The sequence below is a fragment of the Aythya ferina genome (assembly GCF_964211825.1).
Source record: "Aythya ferina genome assembly, chromosome: 4".
Taxonomy (NCBI): Eukaryota; Metazoa; Chordata; class Aves; order Anseriformes; family Anatidae; genus Aythya; species Aythya ferina.
The window spans coordinates 57,411,213-57,437,395 of NC_140300.1; the positions used below are offsets into that span (position 1 = coordinate 57,411,213).

The 26,183-nt window shown below is 37.8% G+C and overlaps 1 protein-coding gene across 9 annotated transcripts in view; it reads right to left on the minus strand.

Annotated features, from left to right (window-relative positions):
• SORBS2 (sorbin and SH3 domain containing 2) overlaps positions 1 to 26,183 on the minus strand; it is a 155,509-nt gene that overhangs the window by 86,320 nt on the left and 43,006 nt on the right. Inside the window, exon 3 of one of the 9 annotated variants that reach the window (XM_084519148.1) lies at positions 21,547 to 21,631. The exons of the other annotated variants lie outside the window; for them this stretch is intronic. The gene's annotated coding sequence lies outside the window, so the exon portion shown is untranslated. The remainder of the gene's footprint in view (positions 1 to 21,546; positions 21,632 to 26,183) is intronic. 9 annotated transcript variants of the gene reach the window in all.

Consider the following 26,183-nt stretch of genomic DNA (forward strand, 5'->3'; position numbering starts at 1 on the left):
ATTTTTCTAAAATTTAACTGCAAGTATAAGAAATACAAGATCTCAAACTGCAACAGGAAAAAGGGTGACAAACTTCTGCTTTTATGTTCTGGATCTGCTTAAAGCTCTGCCATTAGAGAATATTTTATTAATAATTCCAGTCTTGTGTTTGCGGTGGTGTGATTTTTTCCCATTATTTTCATGGTTTAAATATATAGAAAAAAAGAAAATTCTTTCTACTTACTGACTTCCATTTTTCTTCAGGCACCTACTGCTGTTTTTAAAATTGTGAATTCCTAGCCTTCAATGGTGGTTATTTTCGTTTCCTGCTTTTGGCTACCTCCTTTGCTGTTGTTTTACAGGAACTTAGTGTTTGTTCAAATTAATTCATTCTGTAGGCTGGAAATGATTTAAGATTACCGTAGGATACCATGCCATTGAAGTAGTTGCGCAGCACATCTGCAAGTGAATATTTTGGGAGGGAGGAAGTTGACTCATTGACTAGAAGAAATCAGGATTTTTTTTTTTTAGGTGATTACGGAGTACCAAAGATCATTCAAAGGATGCAATTTCTTTATGCATGTTTTCATTAAACATATTGTACCTTAACCTACCTGAGGTAAATTTGTGCAGCCTTGTGGAATTCAGTGGAGCTCTGCTAGTTACCTGAATTGTTAATCTAACTGCCAGAATTATTTGATTTTAGTAATACCAAACAGCAATGATAAATACTACATGTAGAACTGGTATCAAAACAGGACTGCCGGACTACGTATTAAAAATGCCAGAACTTTAAACTTCATTAGATTTCATCAGTGCAGATACATTCTCTTAGTGCAGTAAATTCCTAATGTTTAGCACACTAATTCAAATTTTTACTTTTTTTTTTTTTTTTTTTGCTATTGTGTATGAAAGTATTTGAAGGGAGTCACATTTTCCAAGCTGTAAATCTAGCTGATGACTTCCTTCTGAACAACTTTACTTGACGACTATTTGAGTACAGTCAAGTACTTAAGTATGCCTAAGTTGATGCAAAGTAACTTCAGCATAAGGGTTCACAGACATCATCACAAAACAGACCTTCAGTACAGAGTGCCAGAAACTCAATACCCATCCTCATTTCCTCAGTTAGTCTGGCAGTTCCCTTGTGAGGTAAATCTCAATGTTGCAGATGTACAAACAAGCCTGTCAGATGAGCCAGAGCCCATACAAGAGATGGATTCCTGCTGCAACCTGAAATTTGCATGGTACTTTGAGACTGGTGGTAGAAAGCAGTTCTGTTCACACACAGGTACCCAGAGGAAAGATTTCAGCAGCTGGATTACCAGAACATAGTGGAGTCCACTGTGCCCCCTAGCTCAATACCCTGTTATATGCAACCTGCCCAATCTTCTACCTAGTGGAAGAGGGTACTAGGTAGTGCTAGCAATACACAAACTTTCTAGATCACACTTTGGAGTGATATGGAAAATACTGATAGAAAAGAGGTCTTATTAGGACATGCCAATTATTTCACCATGATCAAATACCCTAGTTTTACTAAATGCAGTACTTAACATATGTACCCAGAATTCATGTCACTGTCAATCTTTTTAGATATTCTTTAGAATTTCACCTCAAATTTTTTATTTCCCAGAAGATCCAAATCAAACAGGCATTATCCAACCAATTCTCCATCTTTCTCAAAACACACAAACTCCAGATAATATTACAACTATGTTTCTGCTTAAAATACATAATGTGAAGGTTAAATGTGGATTCATTAGCCTTCCATAACTAGCAGACATGTCAAGCATTAGCAAATTTTACTTTCATTGTTCATTTTCTGGACTTTGCTAATTACTGGTCACTCGAATGCTTCAAATATTATTAATTTCTATGTTTATACAGTATGACACACAATGTGTTCCTGCTCCTTTCTGCTAGATGCATAACATGTAAGAATGACTAAACATGCCTAAATCTCCACCTAAGTATAATTCTTTCCAATATGTATTTTTTCCATGAGTCAACACCACTCCCACTAGAATCGGTGGAAACAGTGTTCATTCATGAAACAAAAATTCTTTCCTGTTTTCTTCCATTGTTTTTGCCTTTTAAAGTTAAAAATATGCTTCTCTGAACTGCTGTAAGGTAATGTTACATCTATTTAACAGAACTAGACCAATGTGTGGAGTGCTATAAGATTCCATAAGATATACTTAAGTATGCTGAAGCAACAAGATTTAGTTCTGATCTTTTTGTAATATGCTCATAAAGACAAATATATATATATATATATATATATGTAATGGGAAAGATTAAGATGATATATCTTAAAAAATAAGCAGGATGAAAATATTCCAGTGAATAAGTTCAATAGATCACACTGCAAAACCAGTGCTTCTATTAAGTATTTAAAACTTACGGCCAATTTTGGCAAAGTTTGAGAGAGCCAGAAGTCTCAAACAAATCACGGGCTTACATGTTCTAAGAGCAATTCCCATGAAGAATATCGATATTATCAAAGCCAAATGAGTGGTATACCCTAGCATTATTAGATACAAATGAATTATTAGATACAAATGAATCATATTGGAAGGCAGAATTTTGAGTTGTGTGTGGATAGTTGCACATACCTTATGACCTCAGACACAAAACATGGGGGAAAAAAAAAAAAAAAAAGACTTGTTAGATACCAGGTAATCTTCAGAAATTACCAAGGAATAGATTTCTGTTGTCTGAAAAGGTGAAGACGTGAACCAAAGACATGAAGACATTCATGTCAACGTCCCACCTGGATTCTCTGATGAGCACAGAGCAGCTTCGGTGTGATTCATTGCCAAAAAGGTTGTCTACATTATCAAGCAGCTGTCAAGATCTACGGCAAAAAAGCAGGTTAAGTGTTGGAGGGTGACATCCACAGAGGGACTTGACTTCAGATCAGCTATAGTCTGGCCCTGGGGACTGGGTGCCTTTCAGTGTTGGAAGCATGCCAGGCCCTCTCCCTGAGCCCATCTTCCAATGTAGCTTTGTTGGTGTGTATCCTGGTCTACTTTGTGAACCAAATAGCTGTAAAATGTGAAATGATCACAATGTTTTAGCTTGTGGTGAGGAGCACAGCTGTGAAGCAAAAGGTAGAGTAGATTTATTCACTGTTGATCTGAAAACACATAAGGTTTCTTAGGTTTTGCTGCTCAAGGAACTAGTCGCATGATAGCCTTTCAATCTGCACAGTGACATCTATCAGACTAATGGCAGAAAGATCAAGTAACAGTTAAGTAGTACTGAGCTTAAAGACAAGACTCATCAAGAGTCACAGCTGGCTTTTGGAACAATGATTTCTTTCAGCTTCTGTTAATGTTCAGACTAAATGACTCAGCATTTAGATGCTTCAAAGTACCTCAGAAGCTATAAACTTGTATCTTCCCTCCACACTGTAGCAACTGCCTTATACCCTGCTGTTTGTATCATTAACTCTTACTATGTTTGGCTGCTTCTGAAGAGTCTCAGCTCTCCTTAGCATAACTGTGGTCCCATTAGAGACTTAACTGTTTACACAAAAAAAATATTCAACAGCAGTAATACTGTGTGCTCCCAAAACACAGAAAAACTCATGCACAACACATGAAAAACAGATCAGCTTTTCAACCTGTTTGTATGTTTTGCTGATACTAATATTTTCCACTTTCCCAGGGTGCACTATCATCATTTTTCATTTAAAATATTTTTGCCTCCTTTCCCCACAGAATACACACCAAATAACGTACCTTCTACTGTTTATGCACTGCATTGCTAGCTGATCAAGGGAAGTGACTGTCCTCTACTCTGTGCTGGCCTCACCTTGAGTACTGTTTGGTTTTGGGTGCCAAAATATAAGGACATAAAACTGTTAGAGAGTGTCCAAAGGAGGGCTACAAACATGGTGAAGGGTCTAGAGGGCAAGACATGTGAGGAGTGGCTGAGGTCCCTTGGTTTGTTCAGCCCCAAGCAGAGCCGGCTGAGGGGAGGCCTCATGGCGGCCTGCAGCTCCCTCAGGAGGAGAGCGGAGGGGCAGGCGCTGAGCTCTGCTCTCTGGGGACAGCAACAGGACCCGAGGGAACGGCATGGAGCTGGGACAGGGGAGGGTCAGGATGGGTGTTAGGGAGAGGTTTTGCAACCAGAGGGTGGTCGGGCACTGGGACAGGCTCCCCAGGGCAGTGGGCAAGGCACTGAGTCTGATGGAGTTCAAGAAGTGTTTGGACAATGCTCTCAGACACAGGGTCTGATTTTTGGGTAGTCCTGTGTGGAGCCAGGAGTTGATGCTCCTCATTGGTCCCTTCCAACTTGGGATATTCTAAGATTTTATTGTTTACAACACTAGTACAGCACTGTACTAGTGTAGTGTACTACACTGTAGTGTAGTGGTACTAGCACTGTACCACTGACTGCTTTCATACCTAATGAAGTCCAACTTGCTTGGATAAAACAACAACAACAAAAAAGCTACAACCCTTCCTAGTATAAATAGACAAAGAAAGAAAAGAAAGAACTACCAAGTGCAACTGTAACTATTTAAACTCACATTCTTAAGAATTGTTAATACCAATTAACAATTGGTAATTAACCAATTAGCTGCTAACTGAATTTCCAAAGTTCTAGAGGTTTGATTACTTTTTAAAGATTGGATGCTTATCTTTCTCTGTCTGAATTCCTTGTTGCCCACCACACACTTAAGATGTCTGCTATTTAACTCATCCTTTACTGATCCTAGAGTAAGTCAGAAACAGCATAACATTAAAATTCACAGCTCAAACAAAACTATGAGAAAAGGCATACAAAATGCTCAGTCTTCACTAGGAAAGAAAATAATTTTTGAATTGGGAAAGAAACTACAGTATTTGACAGAAACATCTGGAAATAGAACAAGCAAGCACAGGAGAAAACTGACTAAGATACTGCCTGGTATCTGAGGGGCTAACAAAAGACTGAAATGCAAATATGAATCTACAGATAACTACGAATACACTTAAGAATATGGAGGAAAAACATAATATTTCTTCTCCACATGCCTTTCATGTAATTGCACCATGAAATTATACTAAATTGTCAATGCATTTTATTAGGAGACATTCCCACTACTGGCAATTTTAATTCCAAAGGTAGACTGCTCTGTCATTCTAGAGAAATTCAGGGATCACAGCAGGTTCTCATCATGAAGCAGGAGTTACTGAGGTGTCCTGGAAAACCTGAGCACCTTGGAAAAAAAAAAAAAAAAAGGCTTTGAAAGGGAAATGGAATCTATCTATAGAGCAAGAGAGAGACTGGCAGTCCCTTGACTGATAGTTATCAAAACCTGTTGCTGAAAACAACTCATGGGAAAAGGTCTTGTCTTCTCAGAACTGTCCAGTGACCCACTAAGCAAAAGACCAAAAAAACAAAGGATGTTTATGTTCCCATTTGCTGTAAGTTGAGATCTGTTTATGGAGGAGGTTTCATGAAATCACAGAATCACAGAATCACAGAATTTTCTAGGTTGGAAGAGACCTCAAGGTCATCGAGTCCAACCTCCAACCTAACGCTAACAGCCCTCCACTAAACCATATCCCTAAGCTCTACATCTAAGCGTCTTTTGAAGACTTCCAGGGATGGTGACTCCACCACTTCCCTGGGCAGCCTGTTCCAATGCCTCACAACCCTTTCTGTAAAGAAGTTCTTCCTAACATCTAACCTAAAACTCCCCTGGCTCAACTTAAGCCCATTCCCCCTCGTCCTGTCACCAGGCACGTGGGAGAACAGGCCAACCCCCACCTCTCTACAGCCTCCTTTAAGGTATCTGTAAAGAGCAATAAGGTCACCCCTGAGCCTCCTCTTCTCCAGGCTGAACAAGCCCAGCTCCCTCAGCCGCTCCTCGTAGGACTTGTTCTCCAGGCCCCTCACCAGCTTCGTCGCCCTTCTCTGCACCCGCTCAAGCACCTCGATGTCCTTCTTGTAGCGAGGGGCCCAAAACTGAACACAGTACTCGAGGTGCGGCCTCACCAGAGCTGAGTACAGGGGGACGATCACCTCCCTAGCCCTGCTGGTCACGCTGTTCCTGATACAAGCCAGGATGCCGTTGGCCTTCTTGGCCACCTGAGCACACTGCTGGCTCATATTCAGCCGACTGTCCACCATCACTCCCAGGTCCTTCTCTGCCTGGCAGCTTTCCAACCATTCCTCTCCCAGCCTGTAGCTCTGCTTGGGGTTATTGCGCCCCAGGTGCAGGACCCGGCACTTGGCCTTGTTAAACTTCATGCAGTTGCACTATATAGTTGCACTATATATATATATATATATATAATGGTTGCACTATTAAACTTACAGCCACTCTTAAGTAGATACAATTTCACATGCCAATGAAATCTACTTGTATACCTAAAAAAATAAAATAAAATAAAAAATCAATACTGGACCAGTTTATTTTTATGAATTCCAGTCATTCTTCTGTCATTTTAACTTTTTAGGGACATTTCAAGGACAGAACTGGGATATTTTGTCAAGCAGTCTTACATGGTCCAAGGCTCCTTTTGGCCAGGTACCATATGGTATAGCAGATTATCCCCTATAACAAAGCACTATCATGCATTTCACATTTGTGAGCTTCGCTTGCTCTTGCCCCTGTGTTTGTCACTTTAGGAGAGGGAATGTCTCCACTCAGCTGTTTCCACAGACATACTAAGATGGGATCCCAGTCTCTGCTAAGATGCAGCCATTCCCAAGTGGGTAGAGGCTGCCTTCCACTAACATGAATCACCATTGATTCCCTCCATTTTTGTTTTTACCTTCATCTATTTCTTTTTCATTTTGGAGTATAAATTCTTGGGAAAGGATGATAACTTATGTTTGTCTCTACTTCTTATAGGCAATGGGGTTTCCTATAGGAAACAACATTGTTACGAGATTTCAAAAGATCAGCTAAAGAGATTACTTAGCCAGAAAACATGAATTCCAGATAGTTGCAGTGATGGTCAATAAAATAATAAAGAAGAAAACCAGCAAAATACAGACTTTTTTTTCCCCTAAATGTTCATCAAATACAAAGGAAATATCTGAAGTTTCATTACGCATACCTACCCATTGCTTTGATCACTGGACAAATAGTAGCTGCTAAAACCAATCAGCTGCTAAGAGAAGGCATTAAATAATTGATAATAAACTCACTGCAAAATTCTACAACCACAAAACTCTACCTACACTGTTGAAATAAAATTTAAGTATAAACAAAATTTTGAAACTAGTAGTTCCCAAGATTATTACTATTACAGTTCCAAGTAATAGCTATACAATATAAGGTTTCTATCATATAAATGGTTATCCACAAAACCAAATATTTGTTATCTATTATACTTTATGAAGTTCATATTTTCTGCCTGCAAGTAACATCCATTTCTGTAAGTGCCAAATTTATATTTATCAAATTTGGCTTCATTAATCAAATGATTCATTTTTCCCCTCTCAGTTCTCTGAATAACAGGACTATATATATATATATACACACACACACTAATGGGTTAAATACTAAATTATTTAAATATTTTATCATTGATAATGCTACTTTATTATGCCTTGCCCAGTTCATGCTTTTATATGTACCTTATCTAAATGTATTACTCTAGTATCTGATTTTCCAGTTTGAGAATAAAACATTATCATGTGACACTCACTCTTGCTATTCTTACTGTTCTTAAATGAGAAAGAAACCACTCAGTGCATTGGTTCAGCATTCCAGACAGTGAAGGTCAGAGACAAGATCATCCCTTATCAACACAAGATTGCCTCTTCTCAGTTCTGACTCTAAAATAACAATAGGTTGAATAACAAATCATTCTATCAGTCATGACAAAGACATAATAACCTCCAGAATATTTAAATGGAATTTTCATTCAGCTCAAAGAGGACTTAATTGCACTGACCACACACATTCTGCAGAACAAAAAGACTTGTCTCTAAGGAATACTTGTAAGTCTTTTTTTTTTTTTTTTTGGAACCAAGAATAACCCTCAGTATTTTCTAGTGAGAAAAAACATATGTAGAACATGCTTGCACATATAAACATATGCCCGTATCTTTCAATCTACACATACACGTAACAATTAAAAAGCTGTAATTTAGAAATTGTAACAGTATAACATAAAACTTCTGATTGCTTTAAAAAAAATAATTTGCCTGTGTATAAAAAGAATGATGTTCTTCTTGTAAGAAGCTATGCAATGGTTGACTTAATAATGGTAGATCAGCACGGAGCCCTGAACCTCATTTATAAGTTAATTTTTCTTGAGGCTTGCCTTGAGCATTGATCATTGGAACAGCTATGTGTTTCACCACAGCAATTTTGGCTCAGAAAACTATAGTATCCCCACTGAAGCAAAAGACAGACTGAAGATGAAAACAATTTCAGTAACTTTGGGTAAATGAATTGAAGATACTTCGGGTCCAGTTTATCAGAAAACTATTGCATCCCATAAGGAGATCCAGCTTGGGCTGTGGACAAGGCCACAGCTTTGCAGAAACAATAGTATATAAAACTATTGCAGTAACTGCATCCACAGAGAGGGGATAAACTGAAGCAGCTTTAATTCTGGCATTTCAAACCCTAAGACTTCATAACAGTAATGCAAGCCTTTCTTGGGATCACTGCAACACCTTCTAGGTGTCTTTTTTCCTCCTGAAATAAGAAGAGGAAACATGGGAGTTGCATTATCTGATCCCCACAGATACCTGAATCACTTCTCTATAAACATGAGACAAACCTCCATCTTTTTGCTTGCTAACAAAGTTAGGCAACTACAATAAACTTTCAGCTCAAATTCTCAGCCATTCCTTCCTAGCCAATCTTATCTTTGTGTGTCGAACTTGCTTAAACGCCAATTTTCCCATCACCACCCTTCAAACCCAGCTCCCCCTTCCTCTGCCAGCAGCAATTTGTCTCAGTCTAGTGCTCTCATTCCCTCGGTCTTCAAGCCTGGCAGCTTTTCCCCTTCAAGTCTGGTCTATAGGGGGGTCTTAAGGATCAGCAAACACTGTCACCTTAGTTTCAGCTAGCTCTAGCATTCACTGCAGTTGCAGTTACATGAATAATTCCACTCATTCCCTATACTACCCTTGGCACTCAGAAGCATTCAATACTCAGTTCTGTTCATGTGCAATGAGAATGAATCTCCAGATATTCTGACTTCACTAAATCTCTACTGAGCATCTGCAAGCACATCTTTCAGAGGCACACAGTTTTTGGAAAGGGAGGTAAAAGTCACATTCCTAACAAAGCCATCTTGAAGTTTACATCTGTATTCCAGCCAATGAGATCCTAAACTTGCTAAATTATAGGTCACCAGAATTTTTAATGTGAGCAAAATAACTACATTGTAGTATGCCCCACCTTCTTGCCAAACACCTCTGACCAGGATATGCTGAATTACTTCATTAATAATTGGTACTACCAGTCTACTCCAACCAGTTCACAGGGTTTAATAATGCAGTTTCAAACAAGCCGTTTGCATATTTTTGAGTCTTAAGACCAAGTTTCTTTCAATTGTATCATGGTACTGTTGCTTGTTTTGCCTTCTAAACAAGCTAGTGAAACTTTGCCAATGCTACATCCCCAGGAGCCCTGAAGCTAACAGGAATCCTCTATTGACTCTTTGGTGGGTTTAGTACTGGTCTTCAATGTAACGTGACTTCAAGGTTATCAGATGTACCTGCAGCAGTAGCAGTTGCTCTAACCCTGCCACAAGTGCTATTCAGGGCTACATTGTTCTGCATTGTAAGCATCACTCAACTAATTCATGGAGTGCTAGCACACGAGATGGTATCTGTTTCAGGAAAACGTGTAGATCAGTTACATGCCTTGCTATTATACCAGCTATTTAACCTCGCTGAGTGCAGTGTGAATAACAAGGAGGATAGATAATGTAAGGGAGCAACACAGAATGTTTTCCTTCACAAACTACACCTCGGTTTACTTAACAATTATTAAAATTATGTCCTCAAATTAATATGCTGCATATGATGTTCTAACACTACTTTTACAGCATTTTTTTTAAAATTGGCAACAGAAGCAGCATTCCCTTAGCAGATGTTCTCAGTTCCCACACACTTAATTATAGTTTATAACTACAATCGCCTACCATACAGTGCACTGCAATGTGTCATTTTAAAAGCCCCTGTTACTTGCTCATTAAATTTCACTACTACTTAGAGCACCAGTGATTTCAGCTGCATGCCAACCCACACCCACATGACAAGGAAATAGGCCTCAACTTTAACACATATTTCACACAAGTCTGTACAAGCTACCATAGTGTCCAACTGGTCATTACAGTAAATCACATTCCATGATTTTAATTAACACATTGGTTGTTAAGTGGCATCATGAGTTAGAGTATTTTTTCCTTTATAGAGCTATTTCAAATAGCTTGAAAAATGGAAACTTAACTGTAAACAAATTAAACAACTATCAACAAATTAGACTCAGAAAGATGAATAATTTTTTTGTACTTTTTCCAGGTTACAAGTAGTGAATGATTTTTATTTTTTTTTTTAAATCAGTTTACTTGCCTAAAACAAACCATAAATTCTTATCTGCAAAAAAAAAATCAGCATTAGAGTTGCATATCACAAACAAAACAGTCAATAGACACACAGAGAACAGTGAACTGCACAACACATCTGTAGGCTGGGACCATGACCCCTTCTGTTGTTTTCATCCCTCAGCTGGATGTAAATAGGGAATTTTGAACACAATTCTGTAGCCTGCCTCTATAATGACAGTTTGACACCTTCTTTCAGGCTAGCCATGTGAAAAAAAAAATAAAAAAAAAACAAACAAGTGTTTCAACAGGAAGGCATGCTGTGTCATGCAGCAGCTTTCTGAAGTGCTCCCCAGCACTGACATTACAGAGGCACTCAAGCAGCAGCCCAGTGATCACAGTGCAACACAGTGCAGCAACTTTAGTTCTGAATTTTCTGCAGACAGAAAAGAAATGCAAAGACCTGTAGAGACGAATGATCACATTTACTCCCAGGAGTGTTAAGAGTAAAAATTTACTGAATCCAATAGGATATTAAATTCAAGTGAAAGTGAGATGACTGGAAGGAGGATGACTTGAGGAAAAAGGCAGGTGCAAGGAAAGCTTTTGGGTAAAATTTCCAATATATTGCAAATTGTGGTCTTATAGAGATTAGTAAATCATTAAGCACCTTTTAAAAATCTATGGGCTACATATATGAAAATATGGTAACTTCAGTATGTTCCGTATCTTCTTTTTATGACTTTGCATTTAGTAGCAACATTATTTAGAATTCTGCTATTTCTCAATCATTCAATTCTATAAATGCATTTTTGAAATTTACTTGCATTTATAAATAAACATTCACATGAAGAAAGATCTGTATGGAAGATGGATAGAGAAGTAAGCTTCTCCCTCATTTGTATTTTAAACTTCTCTGGACCCTAGGTGAAATACAACTGCAGGACAGATTCTGTTGGTAGACTGAAGAATTGATTCATATACTGTCAGCAAAAGACAGTAATAAAAAAATACTGTCATGCGTAGAGAATACACATGTTGCCCTTGAAAAGATGCAGCAGAGAATCTGGAGAACTTGGGGTTCTCTGCCTTGTATTATGTAAATGAAGGCAACATCAGCCAAGACTACCTAGAACCTACAAGAATGAAAAGCAGGCATTCTCAAGAATGACAGCTTCATGAAATGCTCTAGTGATTGGGTCAGTGAATTTATTGTACATGCTGAACTTGCAGAAAGTGAACCAGTCACCATTAATCCATAAATTTATTAAGGGCACCAAGTAAAGTTCAATAAATTGTTTTCATGAAACACAGTCCTTATGCAAGCAAATCCTTCCTCTTGCTTATGATAGCATTTATTTAGCACCAGTTGAAGATGTTTGGGTTTCTTACTCATTCTCGCAATAAGAAATTCTGCAATTCTCAAAAGTCACATTAAAGAACACTCCATCACTGGACACAGTATTAGATACAGATAAACCCTCTGTGGATGTCTAAGGCAAGCTATAAGCTTGATCTATACTCTACTGCAAGATTGCTCCGTACTGATTTCAGCTGAGGGACATCAGCATAAACAAGGAGTAGAAGATAAGGCCTTACAAATTTATCAGCAATGAATTATTGACTGGGGCCACACCATCCAAAACACATTGAATTTCTCAAAAGAAAAAAAAAAAAAAAAAAGCAAATGCTTCTGAATCTTGAGTGAACTGGAGCTGCAGCTTCCAAGAATAGGTATCTGCTCCTGCCTTTGGCACTCCAATTATATATTGAGCATCCGACTGCCTCTCATGGCCTCACTGCTGGCTGGAAAATACTGATTACTCTTAATCATCAAGAAAGGCAAAAATATGTACCTCAGTTATATCCTCCATCACAATTCACACAGAATCACAGAATCATCTAGGTTGGAAAAGACTTCCAAGATCACCTAGTCCAGCCTCTGACCTAACACTAACAAATCCTCCACTAAACCATATCACTAAGTTCTACATCTAAAGGTCTTTTAAAGACCTCCAGGGATGGTGACTCAACCACTTCCCTGGACAACCTATTCCAATGACTAACAACCTGTAACTATGGAATAAAGCCAGCTATCACACACTCTGTTTCTAGTGATTATCAGGCAAACCTAAAGTTTTGCATTTGGACAAAACTGGCCAGTCATGTATAACAACTCTTTGTTTCCATGAGCATACAGAACTATAGGTTGCATACTAAATTCCTCCAAGGTGAAAACTTGCACTTGGTGTAAGCATGCAGCACCATGGCCTCCATTTTCAGGTAAAATAGGAAGGAAAAAGTGCTTAAACTTGATGGCCTCAAAAGTTTTGCAAAAGAGCAGTGTTACAATCTCATTTATATGACAACCAATCACTGCTTAAATGAGTTGAGTAAAAAGTAAGTACTTAGTATCAACGAAAGCCTATTAGTATTAATAAAAGCCTATTAGGATAATATTAGTAATAAGAAAGTCTTACAAATAAACCATTTTCATTAAGGTTCACAGATTTTTGTCTGTCCATCCCCTAGCCACACCTCTTTTTTCTAACTTCCAGTCTCAGAAACAGTGAAGAATGCAAATACTTCCTGCTATTTCCTCCCCTGTTATAAGCCAGTGAAGTTCAATTGAGGTCAACAGTGCCCCTTTACCCTAGTTTAGGATGCAGGCTGTTTGCTGGCTCTAAAATAATTTTTGAGTTTTGGTGTTTCAGATACTTTATGATTTTGGTCTGTGATAAATACATTCATAATAGACTGGCATTTGTCTTAAAGTCTCATACCCAGACCATCCTCAATGATTTAATACAACTTCAATATTCATTTTCATGCAAAAATATCCAAAATGTCACTTCATTATAAAATTCAAGAGACCTGTGTCAAAGATACTGTTTTGTCATCTTTTTTTTTTTCTTTTTTTCTCTCCATGTTCAAATTCAGTTTTTTGTATAGCTTATGAGGTTGAAATACATTGTACTTATTAATGATTATCAAATCCATTTACATTTCTTAGACTGGTATTGCTGGTTTAATCTTTTCCCATTCCAGAAGTACTCTTTCCATATTGGCAAGTGTGTGTAACAGCTTCCTGACTTCACTATGCAAAGACCGTATGCTTCAAAAGAAAAGCATTTTTGTTTGTTTTATCTCAAAACAATGCAACCTACCCCTCCTCCTTTTTCCCTCAAAACATATAATTCTACAATTAAGGAATTACATTCTAAAAGAGCAAATGATGGCATTTTGAACTGAATGCAGTGAGTGCTGTTGTAAAAGTAGGTACTTGAAACAGACAGGCAAGACTCCTGCATTCCTCTTCTCAGTAAAGTTCTGTGCTCTGTAAACCTCAGTTTAGCCACTTATTTTAAGAACTTCACCTCTAACTTCTAATATACAAACACTCTCTTTTTAAGAGCTAGCTATTATCAGCATAACTATAAATCTGACCCAGTCTTGAGGACTTCACTAGTAAAAACATTTTGCTGACATAATCAAGATTGAACTTGTAGCCCCTAATATAAACATCACACGTATGTAAGTAAACAGCACTGTTTTTTTTCAAGCTTTGTCCCAAGGCATGGGAGGATTAAGAACCCCCTGTATCACTGATCTCAATCTCTTACCTGTGAAAGTTTTCATACTATACATGATACTAAACATGTACAAATGTTTTTTCAAAAAGTCTCCCATCACCTACAAAACTAGAGGACTCTAAGAAGCATGAAATACAAAGTCACATAAAAGCAGTCCTACCTTTGCCAAAATTATACCTTTTCTTATAAAAACTTAAGCACCACGGGACTGAGTTTGCAATGCATCCCCACAGTGGCTAGAAGGTTATCAAACCATTTGCTTTGTTTGCCAAGAACACTACAGTAGGTGACGATAAAGCTAAATTATAGTGAACAGCCACCCTCAAACACCTCTCGGCTGAGACTGTTTAGCAACTATTACGTTTCTCACAGTCTTGCTTGCATGACTCATACAGAAAGAGGACAGGCATTAACACTGATAAGTCAAGCTGTTTTCAGACGCTACTGCTTGGCTGCTGTAGAACATTTTGCAAGCCACTGTCACACACACGCAGCAGATTTCCTTGAAGTATGACAGCAGGAAACAAATCTGGGTGTAGCTGGGCAGACACGCATTGTTTTGAGCTTCCACTGGATGCAGTTACCAAGTCGTTCAGAGGTCAGTGCAGCCACGGAGTCCCTCTGGCTGAGTAGTGCTACCCTACTGCATATTTCATTCACCCTTACAGCTCCCAGAGCTGTTTCCAGGCAGACAGACATGGGAAATATTTAATATCAGGGGCAGACTGACAGTGGTTTTATGAGAGTCATTTTCTCTGTGTTGCTTTTGAAGAGATTTTTTAAAAGGTGTACAAGAGGAGCCAGGAAAATTCTTCCCAGGGGAAAAAAAAGTGGTAATTTGGAAACATGAACTAACTCTCAGTGGCCACAAGAGACAGCGTGGAGCATATACTAATGAACTCTTCACTGTATTAATTTAGACTGCTAAGGCTGTCTTTAAGCAAGTCATATATAAAGGATATCAGAGTAAATTAACCATATTGTTTTAGGTACTGGACTGCACCTCAGGGTACCTGAACTTATTTCCCAGTCAGAACAAAGAATCATTGTGACCTTTATTGCTTTGTAAAATTTATGAAACAAAATATTCTCCAAGAAAGCAGGAGAAAATGCTTGCCAGAAATTGTATTGAACTTTCTAAATTCTGGCCAAAAAAGCCATGTTACTGTTCTTATGAGTTTGGTTTCTTATTCAAAAATAAATATTCATTGTAAGTAAGGGCAGCTATCTTTTATTGGTCATCAAACACCTTGGCAATTGTAATAAATGCAACTTCAAGTTCATTGAAGCCAGCAGACTGGGGGAAGCTGTTACAGTAAAGGGACCCCCAAACACTGGAGGAATTGGCCTCATGAAGTTCAGCAAACACCAAGTCCTGCACCAGGGATGGAACAGCTCCATGTAGCATGTTCAGTCTGGGAAGCAGCACTGAAAAACAGGATCCGGGAGTCATGGTGGACATGAAGCTGCATGCCTTGAGAGCAGTGAAGGCTAACTGCATAGGGGCTATACTAAACTAGCAAGAGCATTGCTACCAGGTCAAGGGCAGTGATCACTCTTCCCTCATTTCATGTCCTGGTGAAGCCATACCTGCACTACTCCATCCAGTTTTGACCACCCCAGACAGATACTGGAAAAATGAAGTGAGCCCATCAGAGGTTGAGCTAACAGGCTCAGGTTGTGGAGCCCAGCACACATGCAGAAAGGCTGAGGGAGCTGTGGATGTTCAGCCTGGGAAAGAATGCCCAAGGCATTCTGTCTTCAACCACTTACGGAGCTGCAGAGAATACAACAGCCAAATTTCTTCTTGGAAATGTCTGTGAAATGACAAGGTGTAACAGATGGATTGCAACAGAAGGGGTTATGAATCCTGTGCCTGGAAAAGTGAGCTTCACAAGATTAGTCAAGCGTTGGAGTGTGCCCAGCTGTAGAGCCTCCATCCTTAGGGTTGGTCAAAGCTCAGCCACACCAAGTCCTGTGCAACCTGGTTTCATTTCAGGATTATCCATCCTCTATGCAGGTGACTGGACTATGGGATCTCCAGAGGCACCACATGATCTAATTTATTCTCATTGACGTGATTCTCTTTGTGGTTCTAGTCAAATATGCTACTACTGTTATTTCACTTTTAGGATACGAAGTCCAAAAAGAATTTAAGATTATTAAATTTTCAGAACTAAACCAGTTGAAGTACAAAACTGAAATACCTTTACCACTTATCCAAATTTTAGATGCACAACATGACTATCAGTAAGCACTTCTGCTTTAAGTGTATAATTGCAGTTATACTTCAAAAAGGTCTTTCATCTTAAGAATAATATCAAACAGGTACAGAATTCATTTTTGGCTATGAAGAAGTTATCCATTTATATGCCGTGTTCCTCATACTGTGTAAGAATAGGCACAGCACCAACTAGACAGTAAGCTCTCCACTTCATTTGTGTCGTGGCATGGCACATTTATCTTAACAACTTCATCAGAATTTTAAGGTAATTGATAAAAGGTGGAACAGAAGTGGCAATACACTTTATTTAGATACCCTGATGGAGCAAGACACCTGACTTATCTGATGACTATGAAGAGGTACATTGACTTTTACAGGAATATTAATGTGTACAATGCTAAAAAAAGTCTAATGAGCAGGTTAATTAGCAAGCAGGGAAATGCAAGAGAAGAAATCCATTGGCCAAGAAAAAAAAAAAAAAAAAAGAAAACAAAATGAATGTTATGTCAGAGGAATACAGAAATAGCAGTGGAGAAATGGAATTAAAGGACAAATGAAGTTCTAGACAAGAACAGTTTGCTTGTAGTGATATTATTTTATCTTTTTCACCTACCACATTACTTCTAAAGGAAGTCAGATAAAATGGCCATATAATCCCTAACTATCTCATCTGTTGAACCTCCTCTCTGGTATTTCTTTGCTTCTCTCACCCCCATTTAATTGATTTGCACATTTACAATTTTCAGAGATCATAGACCAAACAAACACTCATACATGTACTTAGTTGTTGTCGTTTTCTTTTTTTTTTTTATATATATATACTCAGTCTTTTTTTTTTTATTATTATTATTTTCATAAATACGCTTTCTTCACATAGAGAGAAATACTTTTTGAAACACTTTCTTTTCATCAGCCTTTGAGTGAACTTAAATGACATTCTGAGTAGTCTTTTAAAATCATTATGTTTAGGGAGATTAGCAATTAAATATGCTAATAAAGATCAGCCGTGTTTAGGAAATACAGGGTGATGGTCCCATCTGAACATAGCAAGTTCCAGAGCTTTGGGGTTTATTAGCAATAGCTCACATAGCCAGGGAAAACACTGCAGTGTTAAAATCGTTTTGTTGTTGTTGTCTTAATAGAAAGCAAGGACTGCATAAGAAGAGTAAGGAGCATAGATTGGACCTTTATAACCTTTACAATCTCACTAAGAAAATAGCATTCTGAAATAAACAAGCTTGGGAAGATGAATAGGTTTAGACATTCCCTTGAGTGCATCCAGAACTACTGCACTGCATATAATTAGTACAGTGAAAGTGAACATTGCAGAGAGAAGGGAGAACTGCCTTTTTTTTTGTAGCTTAGCTTTAGAATACAACTTCCAAGCTCCATTTACAAGAATCTGTACTGGAATCTGTTTATAGCACATTGACACAAAATCTTAATAGGAGCAAACTCATTTTTGGCACAATCCCAAGTCTACTTACTGTAAGATGGTGATTTTTTAGAACTGTTTTTGAACCAGCTAACAGAAATCCCTACAGGCATAGGGATGAAAATCATGAAGCAAAAAGAAGCAAAATCTGTAATTACAGACTGTCTTTTCCAGTAAACAATTACTTGCTTCTACCACCATGTACAAACCTATGTGACCAATGTGAGCATCACAGGAGTTTCAGGATTCCAGCCTTCTGACAGAAAGGCCATACAGACGTACCAAACCATAGTAACCTCAGGCAGATTTCTATTCTCCTCATAAAGGTACATGAACGCATTAGGCATGCTCCCACATTGACAAATAGCTTTTGAGACTCACGTTCAACAGCTATAGCTAATTTATTAGCTGTCAAAGCTAACACATCATGTAAACAGCTCACAGTGCAAATAACACACAAAGGCAGATAGCCAGGGATATAAAACTGTCAAAGCTAGCTTTTCACTGTACACTTTCACTGGGCATTTGTAATTAAAGGGGCTTCCTTGATTCTTGACAGACTATTTCTTCAATTTATGAGTATAAAAAAACAAACAAACAAAAACAAGCAAGCAAACAAACAAAAAACACCACCACACACTCTCTATACCCCACCACTGCCAAAAGAAAACACCCCAGAAAACTGGTACAGATGCAAGGCCTGAGACAAGGCAAAATATGACTAAACCACAGGCCTGAAGTTCTTCTCTCTTCATTTCAGCAAACACATCTAAATCCCTCGCTAATTAGGAAACTAATTTTGTCTAGCTTTTAAAAAGACCATTAAGCTTGCTTTTAATGGGAAAAATCACATTTTTTCCAATATGCTAAAGCACTTAATATTAAAAGAATAAGTGCATTACAGGTCATCACATACACTTGAAAAGAGTGAAGACAGAAATAGGTAGTTTAACTCTTATTTTCCTTTTTCTCAGCAGAAGTGCCAAATGTGTTAACCCACACTTCCTCTACCCACCAGCTGTGATCACTTTGCTCAATGCCTGACTACATTTTTGTTTGTTTGTTTGTTTTATAGGACCTACTGCTGCCATATGTTCTGCCTTTACATTTACATTCTTTTGTTGTGACTGAAATTCTCTTTTGTAAGAGAAAAGAAATTTATCAAATTTTCCTGACATCTCAATTTTTACATCTGTGCCTGGCTATCTAAGAAATTGGTGAAATAGTCAACTACTGCAAGGAACTATATTCCGAGAAGTATGATACATACCTACATTAATCTGTCTCTTATGACTCACTAGTTATTCAAATACCATCTAGGATTTTCAAAAGCTCATAAACACTGATATGAATGGCAGCTAGAAGCATAGGCATCTTTTAAAATCCAGTTATATGGCTATCTGCATCTTTTGCTAATTAAGCATCTTGAAATAGTAGCCCCTGTGCATTTATAGCATTTCAGAAAAAATAAATACATTGTGCAACTTCAAACATATCTAAGGAGACTATTAGCAATCCTCCAAAGTTTTACTCGTTTCTTTTGCTGTCTTCTGAGTTGGTCTCCTGGACAATCACAAACATACTTGCACACGTACACTGATGTATGTGCAAGGCTGTGCATGTGGCAAGGAAGTTAGTCCAGTCCAGAGACTATCTTGCTGATGCCCCAGCTTTAAAGGCAGTGTTTATGGGGAACAGCAAACTGTGGGGAACAGACTGTACCTTGCCTCTCTCATGGGGGCCTCTTATTTCTTCATTGAGAAGTAAGTCCAGCCTCCTTCCTACAGTTCTGCTGAATGTACTTTGAGATCCTTTGCTGCTCCTCAGGCTGGAGGTGTTTTCCCCATTAAATTATAAAAGCCACTATTTCAGTAAGTATGCTACCCACTCAGCAGAAAGGATCCAAAAGAGTTTTCACGTAACTTTATATACCAAAAATAAAAAAATGACTGTTTATATTTTAAAAGTATAAACTTTTGAATGAGAACATTTCCACCTGTGCACCCTATCTCTCTTGTACCCTCCATAATTAAAGCTTTGCATATTTTTCTTCACAATGTTGACAGAATAACAGAACATTTCAACAGTCAAGTTTCTCATAAGCAGCCTGTATCCTCTATACTGAATCTGTCCCTCTGACTTTCCTGAAATTCTCTATACTTCTTGTATGTCCTATATAATGTTCCTGGTAAAAGCACCCCAGCAACGACCCATTTGGTTGCTCTTCAATCATGCCTGAAGGGCAAACTTCACTTTATTCAATTTTAGTAACTCTTGCTCATGTTACCAGTCACACTGATGTTCCCAACGATGACAACTTTTTAGTCCACTTAGCAACTTCTTTCACAATCACTGATGATTTGTCTCTCTCTCTCTTTTTTTTTTTTTTTTTTAAAGTTACTTTCATAAACAGATCCCATTTGCTCCACTTAATACACAAACCAGACATGTTTTCTGGTTAAGGGGAATGCCATAGAGGATCGTGCTCACATTTTATTGCATTTTCACACAGCTGAGCCCAATAGGGTGCTGGCAGAGAAGTAAGATTCCCAGAAACCTCATCTTAAGGAAAAAAAGATTTGAAACCTCCTGGCACTGATAGCACACTACTAGGTATTGTAATGATTAAATAGCCAGATGTAGTGCTGTCAGATGGTAATACAAAGTGTAAAATAAACAACTAGCATATACCACACATTGAATTCTACCAGGATCATCAGAACACAAAAGAAGTCATGAAACTATAAGCAAAACAGCCCTGTTGTGAATTTTTCAGAATTCCTTGGTCACTGACAGCACGTTTAGTACATCTACCTAGGAAAGAAACATTTTTTCTTTCCTATTTTCAGTCTTTATAGATCTGGATCTCAACACCTAATTAAAAAAAATATATAAGAAAAAAATTGACATGCTCTTAGAAAGCCTTGTGCTACGCAATTATCTTTTTAATGGAAAATTTTCAGCAGGGATCCCTTGTCCTTGGACTGGTCCTGTGAGTACTACAAATGCCTACTAACACCATGCGTGTCTAATTAAATGACTGTGGGTCCTATTCAAAAACATTGCCAGCCTGCATATGTGCAAATTATTTTTGGTATGTAAACAATTGTTTCATGAGATTCATTAAACCCTTTCATTAAAATCTTTTCATGCTGCATGTATTAAGGGGAAGTGTTCAGGTCATACTTGAGAAAGGTATATTAGAAAGTTCTAGTCCCACACAATTTCAGGAATAAAGTTTTAAAATGCAGAGGGGAGGACATTTTGTATTTTTACTTTCTCGTAAGAGAAAGAAGAAACTAAGTCAATGCTGAGCATGGCTACAAGGCACCAGGAGCAAGGTCAGTAACCATGCTGAGATGTTCATCCTTATTTTATAATTTGCTCTCCTTCACAGATTAAATACTGAATTACAGAATGCATATTAAATACATATTAATATGTATTAATATTAAATACATTAATATTAAATACATATTTAATAATTATGTATTAAAATTTAATACATATTAAATCCCAAGTACCTACTCTACAGTGTCACCTGATTTTGTCTCAAAAAAAAAAAAAACAGACAACAACACAGAATAATTTACAACTATTTTAACAATTTCCAGATTTCTTGTTTCATGACATGCAATCAACTTCCTCACACATTTTCCATAAACAAGCATCAGCCAAGCAGTGCAGTGCTTTCTGACACACTGGCTAAAGAGAGGTGAAAGCTGAGGGGAAATGCAGCAAAACTCTGCTCTTGCCTCATCCACTATGCATGTGGCTCAGGCAGCACAGTACCTGGGCAGATTCTTTCCCTTCAAAGGAGCCCCAGTTGATCTTGGTGCTCTGACTGCTGTTGTGTTCACAGGAAATCCACCTTCCCCTAACAGTACAGGTAAACAAAAAACGTACTTGAAAGTTGGATTATAGAAAAGCCTGAAAAGTTTCCTTCTCTTCATCATGTGATGCTGCTGTACAATGCATAAGCTTTATCTGAAGGATGCAAAGGTCCCAAAAATAAGCTTTGATTTCCAAAAGTTCTCAATTGCAGACACTGTACCTTCAAGGCTTTGTACTAATGTGACCCCCTGCTGCTGTGTTAAGTTACGATGCTACAACACCACAGTAATATCGCAGCGCAGAGGTTGCATCCGAAGCAACAGCAACAGAGTACTGTCTCGGGCTTCAGCCATCAGGCACCTCGCTGTCCTGTGGGGCTGCCAATTGTTTGGGCACAATACACAGCATGGGCACACAGAAGGAGGCAGCCAAGGGTGAACTTTGCTCCCAAAGTGGTAAAGAACTGGCAGCCAAAGAACTATTTATCAGTTTTAGCCAGATTAAAAAGGCTTAACGTGAAATAAGAACAACTGTTCCACATGGCACAAGTGTTCTAACATGAGACAATCTGCAAGGAATTTCAGAAATTAAGAAAAGCAAAGTGAAGATAAACTACTGCCTTCTGATATATTTTTTCTTCTAACAGCCGAGTTGATACATTTCCTGTCACAGTCCTTGATATGGTGTGTCAGGTAGACAGAGATGCTGCGCACACTGTGAAGCAATTGAGTTTTCTGATGCAGCTACATGTACCTGAAGTGATAACACTGGTGTTACCACAGTGCAGAACTGCAGCAGACTGCCTCTCGCCTTTCTGATTTAAAAATGTCAGGGCTCTAATTTGAAGTCCTTAATATATGCTTACAAATTTTGTGGTCTTCTGTGGGATATAAGCACGTGCTTTTCTGTATAAGGATGGAATTATTCCCAAACTAAAAAGAAAAGACAAGCATACGCTGTAGAAAGCTGCTAGATCTCAAAAAACTCCTGTGTAACAGATTTCCAGCACTGATTTTACATATTAGACAGCAGACATTTTCTTCTTCCAGTTAACTGAGCACAGTTCGTTTACCTTAAAAGAACTCTAAACAATTTTTTGGCTAGTGTAGGAACTGGAAAAGCAGCTTTAACTCTGCAGTTTTGCAACAGAGCGGGTTCACGGTTATTTTTATACTTTCTGCTTTGTCAAGCATTTTATACACGCTATTTCTTTTCTTTAATTCATTCCAAAAATGTCTATTCCAAGTATTTTTTCCATATCTAGCCACAAGATGTTGTTTCTTTTCTAAGAATAAACAGTATTTCAGTTTACAAAAATGTCAAACTCCTTGACGTGAACATATCTTTATATAGTAAAAGCATCCAAAGCCTTCTTGTCTGGTATGTGCCTGCAAAGGGGCAGCCCTATTAGGTGGGAACCTATAAGGACAGATTTCCCTACATACCTGATTGGTCATACTTGCAGAAAATCCCAGTGGGAATGACAAGATTATTTTTCCTTTTCTTTTTCCCCTCTATTTGCACTAAATGCAAGTCAATTCATATCTTTGACCCCCAATACACTTATGCTAAAGAACCCTGGTGATGCTGTCTTAACATTTTCAGCAGGAGTCAGAGAATTCAGCCATCAGAATATTGAACGTTGTAGCATTACACGAGGTGAGGGAAGAAGCTTGTAAATTAGCTGTCAAGTTCAATAAAAAGACCAACAGTCCAGGAAGCTGGCAGTCACCATTTGATACTGCATTACTGATTGTGCCTCATGGTAAAAATTAAATTACGTTCATATTAAAAACTTGTTTGCATTCATTGCAAAATAGAAGCCATTAGAAATAAATCAAAAAGGTTAATGCACCTCTGAATCCAGAAAGGCATGAAAGTTTTCCTCCCAGATCAATAAATGTATTATGTCTTAAAAAGTTAATCACTTCTTTTAATGCCCTTAAATATTTGGCACAAGGCACAGCCTAACAAATGGCTTATAAAAGCAGACATCACACATATTGTGGGCTATTTATGTGTTTATAGGCCTCCTCTGCCGATAAACTACTACCAGCTTGAGAAATGAAGCATTTAACCTACGCAAAGAAATAAAGAAAAATCATACCAAATATTATTTAGACTCTTATTAGTACATTTTTGCCTAAAGGCTCTTGTACACAACCCCCTTTGCTACTGGCTTACTGGCCTCACTCTGTCTTTATAAAGTGCATTAAAGGTTGTATTTATGGTAATAGGAAAAGACAACAGCAGATGTAGCTGAAGATGCCTGGGTCTTTAGAAGAGCTGACAAAAAAAATTTCCTCAGACCCTCCCCTTTATTTCACACAAAGTACCTGCAATACCAAGAAGCTCACAGCACCAGTGAAAAGATGATGAGCTCGGATCGCTTGCTAAGATTTAATGTTCTCTGCCTTTGATAAATTCCAAATGCCAGACTCTGTTGATACACTCAGTTTTATCCAGACTCTTATTTTTTCTTTCCTGCCTTAGGTATAGGAACTGCTCATTATACATTTAGATGCCACACTGTAAACACTTAACTCTATTTCAAATTAAAATAATGTTAGCAGTATCCCTTTCCTGAGATGAGGAAGCATTACTGATGGCTGTAAGAACAGAACCCTGCCCCCTGCACACATTTAGCAATGAGTTAAGTAACAAGCCATAAAATATAGATGATGGAAAACTCAAAGCCCTTGGGAGAACAAGATGGCATCATATGCAGCATGTAAGTATTTGTGGGAACAACGTACAAACACAGCTCATTCTGCATATTTAGTACTTCTGTTTCACATACAAGTATTTCACTAGCTGTTCCAGTAAGAGAAAAACCAAGAGGATTGTTCATTTTTAAGAAGGAAAACAAATACCTGTCTGTACACTTAAGAATAGGACAATTCCTTGTGTGCCAGCTTTTAAAACTATGTGGGGGGAAGTGGCCCCAGCTTTTTTTATAACTTTTTTTGCTGCTGCTTTCTATAACTGATGAATACTGTGAATATCGGATGTTATACTTGTGAGAGAAACCAAAGAACAAATACACAGACCGCTGAAAGGTTTTTGCTAAAAAACAAACAAAAAATTCAAAACAGAGTAGCCAACATGAACAGACAAATATTTGTCAAAACTTTCACTAATATTAACAGAGGTACAGTACCGTCCACTAGGAGATGGCATGCATTTTCTTTTCTAGAACTAGCACACCTTTCTGCTTGTTCAGATATCTGAATCCTCCATTGCACACATACCAACATACCACATACTTTTTTTTTTTTTTTTTTTTTTTTTTTTACACAGAGGCCCTTAAAGAATTTCAGAAGTTTCAAGCTCACTGTCCCATCTGAATTCCCTTTAGAATATAGGAGAGGCTGGATTTCTATGCTGAAGTCAGCAAGCATGTAAATGCATCATGACTAAATTGTAGAGCTCCTTTCCTCTTTATTTACATTTTTTTGTTAAGCTTAAAAACGCAGATGTTTAATATCTAGTCAAATTCTACCAGATTCTACCAGATGATTCCATGGATTTGTAACAGCAAGATTTCATTTCATTTTTCCTTAAAAAGTATAAATGAAACCAGTATGTGTTTAACAACTCAACGCAATAATGAAGTGTAGGTAACTATATGGTAAGAGCTATGTGCATGCAGCCTGCAACTGTAAGCATATAAAAATATATATAAACATTTTCAGAGGGAAACATGCATATAAGCAGCATAATAAATCTATAGACAGCATACCAGCACTAGAATCATCTGAAAGACTGGGATTCAGGACCATGAATAGTCAATTAGAATGTACTTGATATTTTAATTCAGAAGACAGACGTAGCATAATATTGGAGAAAAGATACAGACTCTCCAAATGCTTAGGGAAATCTCTGGATATGATTACAAATTCTAACTGAGGCTATAAATAACACTTTTACAGCACAGAACAAGTGAATGTGACATCTTCCACATCATCACTAACATTTGATGGTTCCCACCTAGGTGACAGCAGTCAAATGCCATGGGATGATTAAACTCATGATAACCTCTTGAGCCAACATCTACTAAGAAAAAACCCAGACCTAAAGCACAGCATGGTTCTGCACAGCATGCAATGATGAGCAACACCTAAAACAACATCAAAAAAACCCAAACCTACAGATACTACCTATTTATGTCACAAACTCCAAAATGTCATCTAACAGCCCAGCTAAGTTCAAAATACACACTAAAATTCTGAAGATGAAGACAAGAAACAAATGAAGAAAGCTTTAATCTCAGGATTTTATTTTTGAGTCATCTAGTAGTTAGAAAGGGAGATTACAAATCAATAGCAATAACACAAATTGAATGGGGGCATGTACATAGAGGGAAAATTTTTAAAAGCCCTTTGTCGTTACTTTCTTGACCTACGTACCGTAACTTTTGAGTGCTATAAATTTAAAATTAATTCACCTATAAAACATGCTGTAGTGTAAAGAACTTCACTTATTGCATATTTCCATTACAATATATGACTCTATCATTTTAAGAGGCATACTAAAAAACTCAACATATACTATTTCAAAACTATTGGCGGTATTTGTGTCTCAAAACCGAGTCT